General features: G+C 46.6%; 1 protein-coding gene across 5 annotated transcripts in view; it reads left to right on the top strand.

Annotated features, from left to right (window-relative positions):
* The first annotated feature begins 1381 nt into the window (after positions 1 to 1381).
* ADNP2 (ADNP homeobox 2) overlaps positions 1382 to 16946 on the top strand; it is a 79659-nt gene continuing 64094 nt past the window's right edge. For 2 of the 5 annotated variants that reach the window (XM_073566165.1, XM_073566156.1), the window contains exon 1: positions 1382 to 1488. The gene's annotated coding sequence lies outside the window, so the exon portion shown is untranslated. Of the gene's footprint in view, positions 1489 to 1679; positions 1869 to 16946 lie in introns of those variants that run through there. The other 3 variants (XM_073566161.1, XM_073566155.1, XM_073566157.1) reach the window with 2 other exon arrangements.

Raw genomic sequence — 16946 nt, 5'->3', positions numbered from 1 at the left:
ATATATATATATCCATTTTCACATGTAAACGCCATGGAATAATAGTGCTATAATAATAAAAACTGTAATAATAATGTTGGTGGAAAGATCACATTTTCCTTCGGAATGTCTACAATTAATCAAAATTACTTTTTTTTACTTTAAGCCAGTTTTCCCAGGAGAGAAAATGTATGATAAAATTTGCACACAAAAAGGCGTCATACTCTTCTGTCAAGCTGTTATGCATCGGCCGTGACTTAATAGACACTGATCGGCCTTAACATTAAACCCGCCTAACCAGCACTGTCTTGACAAGGCATGAACGCCGCACGATCTATAGTGGTGTCCTGTGCGATCTGGCTCCAAGATGTTTGCAGTGGCTCCTTCCAGTCCTGTAAACTATGAGGTGGTTCCTCTATGGTTCTGACGGGAATACATGAGCCACGGCTGCCCAAGACCCTGTCATCAGTTGCCCTTTCCTTGACCACTTTTGGTAGGTACTGACCACTATATACAGGAACAGGATCCCACAAGCCTGCCATTAGCAGATACTCTGACCCAGTCATCTAGCCTTCACAAGTTGACCCTTGCCAGATTACACTTGCCCATTTTTCCAGCTTCCAACATAAAGGACTGGCCATCCACTTTCTCCCTAGCAGATCCCACCCCAGAACCTCAAGATAATTAGGGCTATTCAAGTCACCCCTCAGTGGTTTTAATGTTATGGCTGATTGGTGTGTCTGGTTCTGGGAAAGCTGGGTAACAACTAAGATGAGGGCCATCACAGTTTTGTCTCGGTCTCCTTTTATAATGGTGGTCACTTTGCTTCCTCAAAAAGAGAGGAGCTAAGAAACGTCTGGAGAGCGTCTGAGAGAAAATGGGACTTGTGTGCCCTGGGAGAACAGTCTACAGTCCCAATAATAGGAAATGACACCTTTATATTGGATTGAGGGGTGTAATATGGGAATATGGAGCCTGGGCCAAGGTGAGGTATTAGGGCTGTTGTACGAGGTTATTATTTATTTCAGTCAGCACTATCATGAGGTGAAATTTGTGTCAGGCAGAAATATTGAAATTAGAACATTTTCTGTGGTAAATTTTTGTGCAGACTTTTCTGTGGTAAATTATCATGCTACACTGAAGTTAGTAACAAGTCCAGTTTGAGCCCCTTACTGAGCAGTGGCTATTAATACTGTGCCATCAGTCACACATATGGCCAATATGCTGCTCCTCATGAGAACTTCATTCCTATTGGCTACTGGGATTTGCCAACAATTCTGACTGGTTCCCTCCAATTAGAAATAATCCCACCCACACCATCTATAGAAGCATGTTCCTATTGGCTGAATGGTTGTGGGCGGAGTTTAGTCACACTACCTATTAAATTAGCATAAAATGGGCGGTTATGGATGCAAGTCACTGACTTCCCATCGTCACACTGATGTCAACTTAGCCCCGCCCACCTGACGTTCCTACTAGGTTTGAGGAAGCAACGCGAGAGTTTTGTAGGTAAACACAATAGAGGGGTGGGGAGGGTGATTAAGAGGGGCACATTGCAGTCACCCCAAACTTTGTGAACCCTCTTATTCTTCCATTATATCCTAAAAGAGTAACTGGAGGGGAACCCTAAAATTTCAAACATGAAGGGGCGTGGCTTTTGGGGCACTAAGTGCATGTAAATTCTAGGGTTGCTGACGTCACTTCCCACCCATATACACGGCCGCCATTTTCTGGCGGTGAGACAGTTGGGGGGGACGGCGCACCGGTGGCGGGAGAGGAGCGGTCGCAATTTCCTGGACAGCACGCCCACCCACACGGTGACTGATACCGGCGCTATCCGGGGGAGGGCAGAGCGGCGGTGGCGGTAATAGGCGGAGGTGCACTACCGGGTAAGTGGAACACGTGCGGCCATTGTGTGCGCGGCGCCCGGACATTTATACCCAATAACGAGGCAGGGAGCGCGGCCCTCTCCGTGCACGGCCCTGCCGCTGACTCCTCCCCCGACCGGAGCGCCATGTCTGTCGGTGGTTGCCGGGGCTAATACGCTACGTAGAGGACCCACAGCCCCCTAGGGGGATGTGCCGAGTACAAGGGAGGCAGGGGAGCAATGTACGTGTGAGGGAGACCTCCCGCCTAGTGTGCGCCTGTGTCACGGCAGTGTCCGCATTCAGAGGCGGTTATACTACTACTATACACGGCACTGTCCTGACCCTGTGTGTGATTATACACGGCACTGTCCTGACCCTGTGAGTGATTATACACGGCACTGTCCTGACCCTGTGTGTGATTATACACGGCACTGTCCAGACCCTGTGTGTGATTATACACGGCACTGTCCAGACCCTGTGTGTGATTATACACGGCACTGTCCAGACCCTGTGTGTGATTATACACGGCACTGTCCAGACCCTGTGTGTGATTATACACGGCACTGTCCAGACCCTGTGTGTGATTATACACGGCACTGTCCAGACCCTGTGTGTGATTATACACGGCACTGTCCAGACCCTGTGTGTGATTATACACGGCACTGTCCAGACCCTGTGTGTGATTATACACGGCACTGTCCAGACCCTGTGTGTGATTATACACGGCACTGTCCAGACCCTGTGTGTGATTATACACGGCACTGTCCAGACCCTGTGTGTGATTATACACGGCACTGTCCAGACCCTGTGTGTGATTATACACGGCACTGTCCAGACCCTGTGTGTGATTATACACGGCACTGTCCAGACCCTGTGTGTGATTATACGCGGCACTGTCCAGACCCTGTGTGTGGTTATACGCGGCACTGTCCAGACCCTGTGTGTGATTATACGCGGCACTGTCCAGACCCTGTGTGTGGTTATACGCGGCACTGTCCAGACCCTGTGTGTGGTTATACGCGGCACTGTCCAGACCCTGTGTGTGGTTATACGCGGCACTGTCCAGACCCTGTGTGTGGTTATACACGGCACTGTCCAGACCCTGTGTGTGGTTATACACGGCACTGTCCAGACCCTGTGTGTGGTTATACACGGCACTGCCCTCACTGCTATTATGCACTGGTAGTGTCCTAACCCTGTGTGTTATTATACATGGATAGGGGCCCTCACTACTGTATTATTATACATGGGTAGTCGCCTTCAGTACTGTACCGTTACACCCATGGAAAGTCGCCCTCACTACTGTACTATTATATACATGGGTAGTGGCCTCATTATTGTACTATTATACACAGGTACGGTCTTCACTACTGGGTAGTGCCCTGACCCTGTGTTGTTATATGCGGGTAGTACCCTCACTACTGTACTGTTAAATACATGGGTAGTGCCCTCACTACTGTACTTCTATACCCGGGTACAGTCCTCACAGTATTATACATGGGTATGGTACTCACTACTGTACTATTATACATGGGCATTGCCCTCAATACTGAATTATTATACACTGGTAGTGCCCTCACTACTATATATTGTACGTGGGTAGTGCTCTAACCCTGTGTGTTATTACGCATGGGTACTGCCCTTAGTACTGTATATTGCACAAGGCAAGTGCTCAGTGTCTTGTTATACGCGGGTAGTGCCTTAACCTTGTGTGTTATTACACGTGGGTACTGCACTCACTACTGTATATTGTACAAGGCTAGTGCCCTGTGTGTTATATGTGCGTAGTGCCATCACTACTGTGTTATACGCGAGTAGTTTCCTTTGTGCCATTACCCTATTACTATACATGGATGGTGCGTGCCTGCTGATTGCTGTTAAACACAAGTAGTGCCCTCACTACTCTATTATACAGTGCCTTGTGAAAGTATTCGGCCCCCTGGAACTTTTCAACCTTTTCCCACATATCATGCTTCAAACATAAAGATACCAAATGTAAATTTTTGGTGAAGAATCAACAAGTGGGAGACAATTGTGAAGTTGAACGAAATTTATTGGTTATGTTTAATTTTTGTGGAAATTCAAAACCTGAAAAGTGGGGCATGCAATATTATTCGGCCCCTTTAACGTAATACTTTGTTGCGCCACCTTTTGCTGCGATTACAGCTGCAAGTCGCTTGGGGTATGTCTCTATCAGTTTTGAACATCGAGAGACTGAAATTCTTGCCCATTCTTCCTTGGCAAACAGCTCGAGCTCAGTGAGGTTTGATGGAGATCGTTTGTGAACAGCAGTTTTCAGCTCTTTCCACAGATACTTGATTGGATTCAGGTCTGGACTTTGACTTGGCCATTCTAACACCTTGATACACTTATTTGTGAACCATTCCACTGTAGATTTTGCTTTGTTTGGAATCATTGCCTTGTTGGAAGACAAATCTCCATCCAAGTCTCAGGTTTTTTGCAGACTCCAACAGGTTTTCTTCAAGAATGGTCCTGTATTTGGCTCCATGCATCTTCCCATCAATTTTAACCATCTTCCCTGTCCCTGCTGAAGAAAAGCAGGCCCAAACCATGATGCTGCCACCACCATGTTTTACAGTGGGGATGGTGTGTTCAGGGTGATGAGCTGTGTTGCCTTTACGCCAAAGCATATCGTTTGGCATTGTTGCCAAAAAGTTCGATTTTGGTTTCATCTGACCAGAGCACCTTCTTCCACATGTTTTGTGTGTCTCCCAGGTGGCTTGTTGCAAACTTTAAACAACACTTTTTATGAATATCTTTGAGAAATGGCTTTCTTCTTGCCACTCTTCCATAAAGGCCAGATTTGTGCAGTGTCCTATGGACAGACTGTCCCACCTCAGCTGTAGATCTCTGCAGTTCATCCAGAGTGATCATGGGCCTCTTGGCTGCATCTCTTATCAGTCTTCTCCTTCTTTGAGATGAAAGTTTAGAGGGATGGCCGGGTCTTGGTAGATGTGCAGTGGTATGATACTCCTTCCATTTCAATATGATCGCTTGCACAGTGCTCCTTGAGAAGTTTAAAGTTTTGGAAATCATTTTGTATCCAAATCCAGCTTTAAACTTCTCCACAACAGTATCACGGACCTGCCTGTTGTGTTCCTTGGTCTTCATGATGCTCTCTGTGCATCAAACAGAACTCTGAGACTATCACAGAGCAGGTGCATTTATACGGAGACTTTATTACACACAGGTGTATTATATTTATCATCATTAGTCACTTAGGACAACATTGGATCATTCAGAGATCCACATTGAACTTCTGGAGTGAGTTTTCTGCACTGAAAGTAAAGGGGCCGAATAATATTGCATGCCCCACTTTTCAGTTTTTGAATTTCCACAAAAATTTAAAATAACAAATTAATTTCGTTCAACTTCACAATTGTGTCCTACTTGTTGATTTTTCACCACAAATTTACATTTTGGTATTTTTATGTTTGAAGAATATGTGGGAAAAGGTTGAAAAGTTCCAGGGGGCCGAATACTTTCGCAAGGCACTGTACATGTGTATTGTCCTGTGTTATTTCTGGGTAGTTCCCTGCCTGCTGACTGGTACATTATACACAGGCAGTGGCCTGCCTGGTGCATTATACTCAGGCAGTGGCCTGACTGGTGCATTATACACGGGTACTGGCCTGCCTGCTGAATGGTGCATTTATGCACGAGTACTGTTCATATGGGTAGTTCCCTGCCTGCTGACTGGAGATGCCTTCTGCCGTATACCAAAAAATTCTCATTGTCGTCTGTGCCAGTCTTTTACTGCATCATATGGCATAGTTCCACCTAAAGGCTATGTGCACACGTTGCGGATTCTGCTGCGGCTCTGCCACGGATTTAGCCCTGCAGATCCGCAGCAGTTTCTGCTGCATTGTACAGTACCTTTTATAGTCAATAGAAATTGAAAAACGCAGTGCACATGCTGAGTATTTTCCCGTGCGGATTAGCTGCTGTTTTAAATCCGCAGAATGTCACTTCTTTGTGCGGAATCTGCAGCGGTTTGACAACTGCTCTATTACCAGGTGTCAAAACGCAGGGGAAAACTGCAGGATAATCCGCACTAAATCCGCAGGTAAAACGCATGTCACTTGACCTGCGGATTTAGCCAAATCTGCGCGGAAAAATCTGCAGCAGAATCTGCAACGTGTGCACATACCCCAAGTCTATCATTCCCACTGCTTAGCCTGAAATGTGTGATAACAGAGAGCAATAGTAGTGAACCAATAAGCCAGTGTAGCGTATATATGTGCCAGCTGGCCTGTTCTAGGTTATTGAACAGTTCACATCTAGATGGTTGTCACCTGTCATCTGTTCACATTTTATCTCCAAACACATTATTGGGATTCTGAGACATTGTTTGGAAAAATGAGAAACATTGTAAAATTACTTCCCAATTGGTAAATCCTCTGCTAGTTTGGTGGTTCACTTGAGGATAGTGCCCAGAAGTGGCCATATCAGTCAGGCTAGTATCATTTTAGCTACCCATTGTAGAAAGAAAAAGCTTAATATGTGCCTAATTGCTCCTCTCTCTAGCTGCCCCACTGCCTGTTGATCACCATCCAGTCCTCTTTCCACTGTTGCCTGCCGCATCTCTGGCCGCTTCACTATAGGCCAGGACAGCTGTCGAGGCCTGGGCGCGACTAGAAGTTCTGGCTTGCAGTGAAGAAGCTGGTGATGCGGCTCATAATGGCAAAACAAAAAAGGAATGGACATGGGGTGGCCGGAAAGAGGTGACCAATTAGATTTATGTTGGTGTGTTGTTGTTTTTTCTTTGTATCTTTACTATGAGTAGTATGTAAGTTGGATGTTCGTGTGTAAAACCACATGGTATGTGTTGCATTGCAGGGGCCTATAGGAAGGAACAGTCTGCTGTTTACTGTACAGTGAAACAAATAATATATAGACTCACCTGTTAGATGAAGGCCGAAAGAACAAACGTGACCTCTGTCTGGTGAATGGGGCATATGGCAACATTACAGTATACATTGAGAAAATGTCCTCACTTACACTGTAGTCTGTGTGCACAGACATAGTAGACACTTGGACTTAGACACTTTTCTCTAAATGACCCCATACACAGCTGTTAAATAGTATGAACGTGCTTGTTTTTAGGCTGGATTGGATAACTACTTAGTGTATAAAGAAGTCTCTTGTGTTTTAGGCTGTGTGCGCACACAGCGTTTTTTTTAGCCTTTTTTAGCGGATTTGCCAAAAAAATCAGCTAAAAAAACACTAAAAATAAGCATCCCATTCATTTCTATGCATTTTGCACTTTTTGTGCATATTGATGCGTTTTTAACGCGAAAAAAAGCTTCGCTGTAAAAACCGCAGCATGCTCATTAATTTCGCGGATTTTTCCGCATTTCTGGCTATTGCTATGTGTCAGGAACCGTGCGGAAAAAAACGCATAAAAACGCGCTTTTTTAAGCAGAAATTTTCTGCTACGTGTGCACAGAGCCTTACTTGAACATCATGTGAGGTCAGTATTCAACTGCACAATTCTTTTGTCCTGCTGGCAAATTTGTGGTTGCTAAATGGTTTTTGCTGCAACTCTACTCTCTTCATGTATATGGGACAGTCAGGCGAGAATGTTTGGCAACTGAAATTGTTTAGTTTATACTAGAGTAGGACAAAAAAAATTGCAAGATCCTGATCCAGTGGCCTTGTCAGCAGTTTGTGGCCCCTGGAATAGAGAGCCCTGTGAACCAGGGCTGTGGAGTCGGAGTCGTGGAGTTGGAGTCGGTGCTCATTTTGGTGGAGTCGGTATAAAATGGACCCACTCCGACTCCTAAAATATATAATAAATTGGGTACAGTAGTTCAATGCAGAATGTGCTGAATATTTTTTCATAGGAATTTGGGAAAGTTATGAAATGTCCTATAAATGGCTGTTCTATTCCTGATCTAAGGCTACATTCACACACAGCGTTTTTCCTGCGTTTTTTTGAGGATACGTTTTTCAGCTGCAAAAGCAGATCAGCTTTTTAAAAAACCGCATCACCTGAAAGTTTTTTGAGCTCATAGATAATGAATTCAATAGCAAAAGCAGATTAGAAATCTGCTCTGTCTATCCATATCTGTCTATCCATATCTTATCTGTACCAAAAAGAATGAAAGTCGGGTAGCACACAGACTAACTCGCCTCCCTTTTTTTTTTTTTATTTTAAGCACCAGTCAGGTACACCTCATAGCTGCCCAAAAGGACGCCCAGGACAGGCATTGCTCGTCTTCAGTAACACATCAACATCAATTGATAGTTGGAATAAATAGACTGCATTCATCACCACATCTTCTTAAGGTTCAGGCTTTATTTTCAAATGTAGAGGTGTGCAGTATGAGGCTCTGCAGCGGCTGAGGTGTGCAATATGAGGTTCTGCGGAACAGTGGGAGGTTCTGCCCCCCCCCCAGGTTTGATCCTGGCTTCGCCCATGGTGTGAATGTAGCCTGAGGATCTAGGCTTTGTCTTAGCTGAGATAAGTCATAGTGATATATACTCACAGTACAGACCAAAAGTTTGGACACGCCTCATTCAAAGAATTTTCTTTATTTTCATGACTATGAAAATTGTAGATTCACTCTGGAGGCATCAAAACTATGAATTAACACATGTGGAATTATATAATTAGCAAAAAAGTGTGAAACAACTGAAAATACTGTGTCTTATATTCTAGGTTCTTCAAAGTAGCCACCTTTTGCTTTGATTACTGCTTTGCACACTCTTGGCATTCTCTTGATGAGCTTCAAGAGGTAGTCACCAGAAATGATTTTCACTTCACAGGTGTGCCCTGACAGGTTTAATAAGTGGGATTTCTTTCTTTATAAATGGGGTTGGGACCATCAGTTGTGTTGTGCAGAAGGCTGGTGGATACACAGCTGATAGTCCTACTGAATAGACTGTTAGCTGCTTTTTTTATTGCTATAATACAAATTCTAAGTAAAGAAAAATGAGTGGCCATCATTACTTTAAGAAATGAAGGTCAGTCAGTCTGAAAAATTGGGAAAACTTTGAAAGTGTCCCCAAGTGCAGTGGCAAAAACCATCAAGCGCTACAAAGAAACTGGCTCACATGAGGACCACCCCAGGAAAAGAAGCCCAAGAGTCACCTCTGCTGCGGAGGATAAGTTCATCCGAGTCACCAGCCTCAGAAATCGCAGGTTAACAGCAGCGCAGATTAGAGACCAGGTCAATGCCACACAGAGTTCTAGCAGCAGACACATCTCTACAACAACTGTTAAGAGGAGACTTTGTGCAGCAGGCCTTCATGGTAAAATAGCTGCTAGGAAACCACTGCTAAGCACAGGCAACAAGCAGAAGAGACTTGTTTGGGCTAAAGAACACAAGGAATGGACATTAGACCAGTGGAAATCTGTGCTTTGGTCTGAGTCGACATTTCAGATCTTTGATTCCAACCACCGTGTCTTTGTGCGACGCAGAAAAGGTGAACGGATGGACTCTACATGCCTGGTTCCCACCGTGAAGCATGAAGGAGGAGGTGTGATGGTGTGGGGGTGCTTTGCTGGTGACACTGTTGGGGATTTATTCAAAATTGAAGGCATACTGAACCAGCATGGCTACCACAGCATCTTGCAGCGGCATGCTATTCCATCCGGTTTGCGTTTAGTTGGACCATCATTTATTTTTCAACAGGACAATGACCCCAAACACGCCTCCAGGCTGTGTAAGGGCTAATTGACCAAGAAGGAGAGTGATGGGGTACTACGCCAGATGACCTGGCCTCCACAGTCGCCAAACCTGAACCCAATCGAGATGGTGTGGGGTGAGCTGGACCGCAGAGTGAAGGCAAAAGGGCCAACAAGTGCTAAGCATCTCTGGGAACTCCTTCAAGACTGTTGGAAGACCATTTCCGGTGACTACCTCTTGAAGCTCATCAAGAGAATGTCAAGAGTGTGCAAAGCAGTAATCAAAGCAAAAGGTGGCTAACTTTGAAGAACCTAGAATATAAGACATATTTTCAGTTGTTTCACACTTTTTTGTTAATTTTATAATTCCACATGTATTAATTCATAGTTTTGATGCCTTCAGAGTGAATATACAATTTACATAGTCATGGAAATAAAGAAAACTCTTTGAATGAGAAGGTGTGTCCAAACTTTTGGTCTGTACTGTATATATGTAATCGATATTACATAGTGTATTACATCTTTACATTTTATTAGTTTTTTGTGTTCTAAAGTTGTATTCCAATAAATATATATTATGTTCTATCTAAATATCTTGATTATTGTATCATAAGCATGATTAAATGTCTGATGTTCATTGTACTACAATAAATTTTTCACTTAAATATAAGCAATACATGTTGGAATCGGTGTAAGGGAAATTGAGGAGTCGGAGTCGCAGGTTTGGCTTACCGACTCCACAGCCCTGCTGTGAACCTCTTGCTACCTGTGGAGTCCATTCTGATTAGAAAACCCTGTAATGTAATTATTTTGCGGAATGACGCCATGTGGGCCTACTAAGCGCCGGTGATGTCCTAGATAAGTGGAGGTTTTCAGAGCGCTGGTCTAGCAGCTACGGGCTTTAAACATGGGCCGGGGTCCTGTGAATCTTTCTGCTCAACTTTAGTTGATGGTCGCCAGACTTACACCACCTCTTGGGTGGCTTGCGTCAGAGAGTCTTTTACACCAAAATTATGGAGTGCCCCTTTGATAAGCTGCATTTCCAGACTTCTAACTTCTTTACACCCCTCCCTTTTTTAAACTTGTAAGGTGCATAAAATGTCTAAAACACTTCACAGCTTGAATTTAGCTCTGTTTTGGATAATCCCTACAGTCCCCAGTGCGCTGTATATTCCACCACATACTAGAACAGTGATGGCGAACCTGTAGCACGCCTGCCCTCCCCTCTCGGCTGGCACGCGGTCTCGCCTCAGTGATCCGGAGCGGCAGCTTCCTGCTTCTCACATTGAGCGGCACGGCTGCGGAGCTGAATGATGTCGTCCAGCTGCGGCCGCACCTTTCAATGTATGAGAGGAAATGAGAGCCGAGGAAGCTGCCGGCGTGCGGAGAGGTGAGTGTGGCTGCTGGTGTGTGTGTGTGGCCGCGGTGGTGTGTGTGTGTGTGTTTTGTCAATAATGTGGAGAGGGCCAATGATGGGAGTGATAGGGGAGGAGAGGGCCAGTGATGGGTGAGATGGCCAATGATGGAGGTGATGGTGAGATGGGAGTGATGGGGAGGAGGAAATGATGGAGGTGCTGGCTTGGGCAATTTCTACATGAAGGGGATCATGATGGGGCATATTTCTGCATGAAGGGGATCATGATGGGGCATATTTCTGCATGAAGGGGATCATGATGGGGCATATTTCTGCATGAAGGGGATCATGATGGGGCATATTTCTGCATGAAGGGGATCATGATGGGGCATATTTCTGCATGAAGGGGATCATGATGGGGCATATTTCTGCATGAAGGGGATCATGATGGGGCATAGTTCTGCATGAAGGGGATCATGATGGGGCATAGTTCTGCATGAAGGGGATCATGATGGGGCATAGTTCTGCATGAAGGGGATCATGATGGGGCATAGTTCTGCATGAAGGGGATCATGATGGGGCATAGTTCTGCATGAAGGGGATCATGATGGGGCATAGTTCTGCATGAAGGGGGTCATGATGGGGCATAGTTCTACATGAAAGGGATCATGAGGGGCAGTTTAGTCAGGAGTCTTCCCGGAGGGGAGGAAGTGGACAGATGTGTGCTGGAGCATCTCCCTGTCAGGAGGAGCTGCTGGAAAGGAAACAGACAGAAGGAAGCTCCCTGAAGAAGGAAGGGATCCTAGAGGCACGGGCAGCGACCATACTGTCCGTGGGGCTCGTTCCACGCCAGATAACAGTATAGGGACTGGCCCTAAAAATTGTGGAGTGAACAACGGACTCAGCTAGATCAACCAGAGGCTCCGAGCATTGCAAGTGCTGCAGCCAAATCCACAATTATTCGCTGAAAAGGTAGTGTGGTGTAGTAACCACTGTGTCCGCTAGGGGGCACTGTGTGGAGATTCCAGAAGAAAGGATGAATAGCAGAATATTGAATGGCCGTTTGGTATTGTGAAGGGTTAATACTAAAATCAGAGCTGAAGTTTCGTTTTATCCATTCTCTGAAGGTTTCGTTTCTTCATTTTTGTTGCTGTAAGATAAATTTTTGTAATTGGCAAGGGCTGTCATGAAACCAGACTGTTCTCATCAGGTGCAAAGATAACGGAGGCGGGGGGTGTAAAACTCTGAAGAATATGTCATTATACTACTTTCTATTTGGATACGGACATATATGTAGTTTCCGGTTTTCTTGCAATATTATTGGCTTATAAAGTGAAATGATGCTATTGGTACTTGAGAACCTTGCATAATTAAGCAAAAGATTATAAAAGATGTGACTAAAATAAAGGGGCTTAGTGAGCTGCCTCGATCCTCCCGTACAGAGACCCCAGTCTCCGTGTGGTCATTTGAGTTGCTAGCAACACTGTGGAATAATTTGGAAATCACTGGATCAAACATGAAGGGTTAATTTAGCCCTCCCTAAATAGCTACCTCGACAGTATCTCAAAGTGAATGGCTTTGAGATGGAGACATATAGGTGTGTGATCAGCAAGGTCTTTGCTGAGATGCTGATTTAATATGAGAGGGAGAAGTCTCCAGGTAACTAGAGAGATGGGCAGGTCTGGTTATCTATAAACCCACCCAGAGGTGGGTCTGAAAACGCCTGTAGTATAAGGCTGTGTGAGTGTGTGAAGGACCTGTGATGAGGTCAGTCACGTGAACCGGTGGGCGTGGCTATGGACCATATAATGTGGCCAGGGTAGGCCACATGTGGTGAATGCAGGGACCTGGCTGGTCCAGAGCGCAGGAGTGTCTCCTGGCTAATAGCCTGTATGTGGCTGTGTGTAATGGCTGCCAGAGCCTGAAAGTTCCCTGGAGGGAATGGATGCATGCCGCATGGAGGAACAGCCATGAGAGAACCCCGACGTGGGTGAGATAATTAGGAAGGCTGAAGAGCCTGTGTATGCTGGACATTGCTGACAGAGGGAAACTCTGTAATGGATGCTATGCTGGTAATGCTGTTAAGTGAACTTTCTGTTGCAGCTGTGGTTTATGAGGCGGGAATAAACCGCATGGACTGTTTTGATTTGATGAAAATCCTGTGCCGGATGTGATTTTTTTGTGACTGCAAGCGAGTATCCCCTACTAGATGACAGCGCTACCTCACATTTGGTGGAGAAAGCTATGGGCATTGTTGTAGCCTTGTTGCTGGGAGCAACGGAAGAGGACTGCAAAGTCGGTTGCTAAGGGCAACGGTTTCAAAAAAGCGTATGTTGCAGTGCTGGCAACGCTGAGCCAGGAAGGCTGACGGTTGGGGAAGCCACTGTCCGGCTGTGGTTCTGGAACCATGGGGCGGTCTAGTGAGTAAGGCACTGTCCGGATCGGTGAGCCCAGTCTGGCCGTTTCCTCAGGAGAAAGAGACTGGTGTTTGATAGGGTGCCTCTGTGGAGAAGAGGTATCCGAGGACCTGTGGGGCCGACACAGGTAACGGACAGGTGTTCGTATTGTACTGACCTGGGTCAGTGGGAAAGATTGTGTACCTGAAGGGTTCAGTGAGCAAGGTCCTGAAGGGTCAGTGTTGGGAGGTTCTGGGAGAAGAATCGGATCCCTGGAGCACGTGGTATGACCTTCGACCTGGTGAGGTGTGAGTGTTGGGCAGTCTCAGGAGGAGACGGATGTCCTGAAGAGCACCCGCTAAGCCCCTGGACCTGGTGAGGCCAGTGTGTTGGGAAACCCTGGGAGGAGGGCCGCTCCCTGAATAGCACCCGGTGCGCCCTGTGTGTTGGACGGTTTCAGGTGGAGACGGTACGTCCTTAATAGCACACAGACAGGACACGTGAGGTTTTGTGTGGTGTTTTTTCTTCTTATCTCAACTCAGCCTGTGGTGGCTTAGTGGGAGTCAAGAAGGTGACAAGCGGCTTCCGGTAACTCGGCGGGGTTACGAAGGTGACAAGCGGCTTCCGGTAACTCTGCGTGGTTACGAAGGTGACAAGCGGCTTCCGGTGGATCGGCGGGTCCACGAAGACAGCGTAGGAGCTGCAATGAATCCAGCCGCCATGTGTGTGAACAGCAGCTGGTGGTGTCGGTGACAGCAGGAGCTGTGGTGGTGCCAAAAAGGACTTGTGTGGTATCGTTAAGACAAACTGTGTTGTGTGAACTGTGGTCTGAGAAGACTGGTAAAACGGACATGGGGAAATCCCGAAAGGGGGCGTTGGCCCAAATCAGGGTGGTAACCCAAAAAGGGGTGGAGTCCCGGGAGGGGGCGGTAACCCAAATTGGGGTGGTTCAGGAAATGGCAGCACTTGTTCACTCAGTGGGTATGTCTGGAGTACTGCAGTGTATGTGTATGTCTTGGGAGGAATGTAAGATAGACTTTCCGGGTAGTAATGACGGGCCCCAGGTGTGTACCAAGATACTGTACCAGGAAGGAGTCTCTGGTAGGCTGGACTCAAAGAGTCAGGTGACTCTGACAGGAACTCCGCTCGTTTTATCTCTGACCGAGAAAAACGTCAGAGTTCTCTGCGTCCATGGGGTTGTTGTGTATTATAAGGTGGACAGAGTCCTGATTGAGATGAAAAAGGGGGAGTGCCAAGGCGGTAGCATGCCACCAAACTTAGTGCGTACCTATGAGAGGCACCGGGACTACGTCATATTTGAGGATGTGGGGCAGGAGGGTAGAGACGCTTCTACTTTGGGCCTAGCAGACCCTGACGCCTCCTAACGTGGACAGGCCAGACGTAGGGGCGACCGGAGAAAGGATGGCGTCAGACGAACTTACTGACCGGACGTCACCTGAAGGGTACAACGGTGTGAATGAGAAGGGTGTGATAAACAAAAAGAGCGGAGCTGACACACGGACAGAGAGTGTCTTGGGTGTTTACCGTACGGGGTGGTGTGACTGTGACGTGTTGTTGCCAGTAGCCACCACTAGAACAGAATCTAGTGCTGTGCTGACTGAAACTCGTGACGGGACTGATGGTAACCTGATCGAGAAGATAACGGGTGTAGAGACACAGTCAGAGGACAACTGTGAGGTTCACTCAACTGATAGGACTAACGACATAATTAAAGAAGTAATGGTGCAACACATACTGGCCAAAAGAGAACTAGAGCAGGAGATACAGTTAATAAAAGAGACAGTGAAGGACCATCTCGAGCGAGAAATTGTGATGAGACAAATGGCCGAGCACAGAGTAGAGGAGCTCGAGAAAGAAGTCTTGCAGCTCAGAGGTCACCTGTCAATGTGGCAAAATGTGAACAAGACCCTTAGGAAAGAAATGGAAGAACTCACAGGAGTAGTTAAAAGTATTCTGCGGGAGAAATTGGACAAAGACTTATCGCAAGTGAGCACAAGTGATAACAGGACAGAACGGCCAGTAGCCCTTGTGGCAAAGGGTCATGAAGTGATCAAATTGTGTGAAGTTCGTGAGTTAAGAACTGAAGAAGACAGTCACCCGGTCGGCTCAACTGTAGTGAGGGAAGTGTCTGTGGTAAAGCTAGAGCCTTCGGTCCAGGAAGAGAGCAAGACCACAACCTTCCAGTCTGTGACTGATGTACCAGAGGACATGCAAGAAGCCTGTGCGGAGGAAGGTGTGCATGAGGCTTTCAAAGAGGCGGTCAAAGCGTGTAAGGTGCGCTGGGTACCTGAGACTCGGCAGTTGGTGATAGTATCGGACAGGGAAGATACGTCAAACCGAGTAGCTGTCCTGAAACAGATGCATCTACAGTGTCTCCACACTAAACAGTGGGTCAGGCAGAGTAATGTGAAGGCTGCTCGACGCCTAGAGTTAGCAAGGGAGGCTATGGATCAGCTGGGTTTGCGGAAAGATGTGGCGCCAGTACCCAAAGCTCTGATTGGGAGAATCATTGGAAGATCCGGGAAGGTAATGCAAGACCTTGTAAATATCTCCGGTGTGGTGAGAGTGAGGATCCCTCCTTATGATGACTATCAAGTATCCAGTGAAGTGGGTAGGATTCCTGTTGTGAGTTCATTTTCCCCTTCACTCTTCTGGTAAAGAAAGGTAGTGAGCCTGATTATCAAACACCTGAGTCTGATGATGATGACTGGCTGAGTGGAGTTAATGACTGGATATAAGGCTGCCGATGCCCTTCTGCCCTGCGGGTGATTTCTCTGTGGGATCCTTGGAGACCAGTCTGAATTCCTGCTCCTCTAAAGCTAAGTTTTCTGCTCGGCTTTTTGCATTTGTGCTTAGACTTTGCTTTGCTTTGTTTTTCTGGATTTCTGCCATTCCCTGCTGGGGTGTGCTGAATTCCTTTAGCTCTGTCTTCTGAAAATACCTGAGTGCTGATTTAGTTTTTGAAGCCTAGCTGCTTCAGGGTCTTTTTCATATCAGCTTGTTGGCTTATGTCTTTGATAGGGTTTTGGCAGATTGCAGACAGCTACCTTCCTTTCCTGTTCTGTTTTGCTAGCTTGGGCCCCATCGTTTGCTCAGCCTATCTTTCTGTCTGTGTGAGTGTTTTTTCATCTTGCTTCACCGTCATTATATGTTGGGGGCTGCCTTTTACTTTGGGGTCTGCTCTGGGGCAGTTTAGATTTCCTTTTCTGTCTTTAGGCTATTTAGCGCTCCGGCTGTGATCGAGGGGTCTAGGGCATCGTAGGAACCCCCCACGGCTACTGCTAGTTGTGTTGATAGGTTCAGGGGTCTGCAATCTGATAGTTGCCAACTTCTCTGGTTTTCTGGACGTAGCTTCTATTTTTGTGTCTGCCTCCTACGGTGACTCAATCATAACCGATTCCCATCATGGTAGTTGACTCCGTGGAGAGCCTGAGAGACTTTCGGTTGCTCTTGGAATATCGAGTGGGGTACCTGCAAGAGATTGAGCAGTTGAGGCAGGACCGCCGGGGAATTAATAAAGAAGTACGGAATACCAGGTGGCGGCCGACTGCAACCCAACAAGATGTAAGGACCCGAGGAGTTCCGCCAAGAAGTGACAGGGCAGGTGGCCTAAGAATGTCAGCAAGTGGTAGTTCGACTGGCAGGATGACGTTGAGAGACCGTAGTTCCTGTGA

This window comes from Dendrobates tinctorius, unplaced genomic scaffold (genome assembly GCF_039654945.1).
Source record: "Dendrobates tinctorius isolate UK_male_01 unplaced genomic scaffold, ASM3965494v1 ptg000004l, whole genome shotgun sequence".
Lineage (NCBI taxonomy): Eukaryota > Metazoa > Chordata > Amphibia > Anura > Dendrobatidae > Dendrobates > Dendrobates tinctorius.
This window is presented reverse-complemented; position numbering and strand designations above follow the sequence as displayed.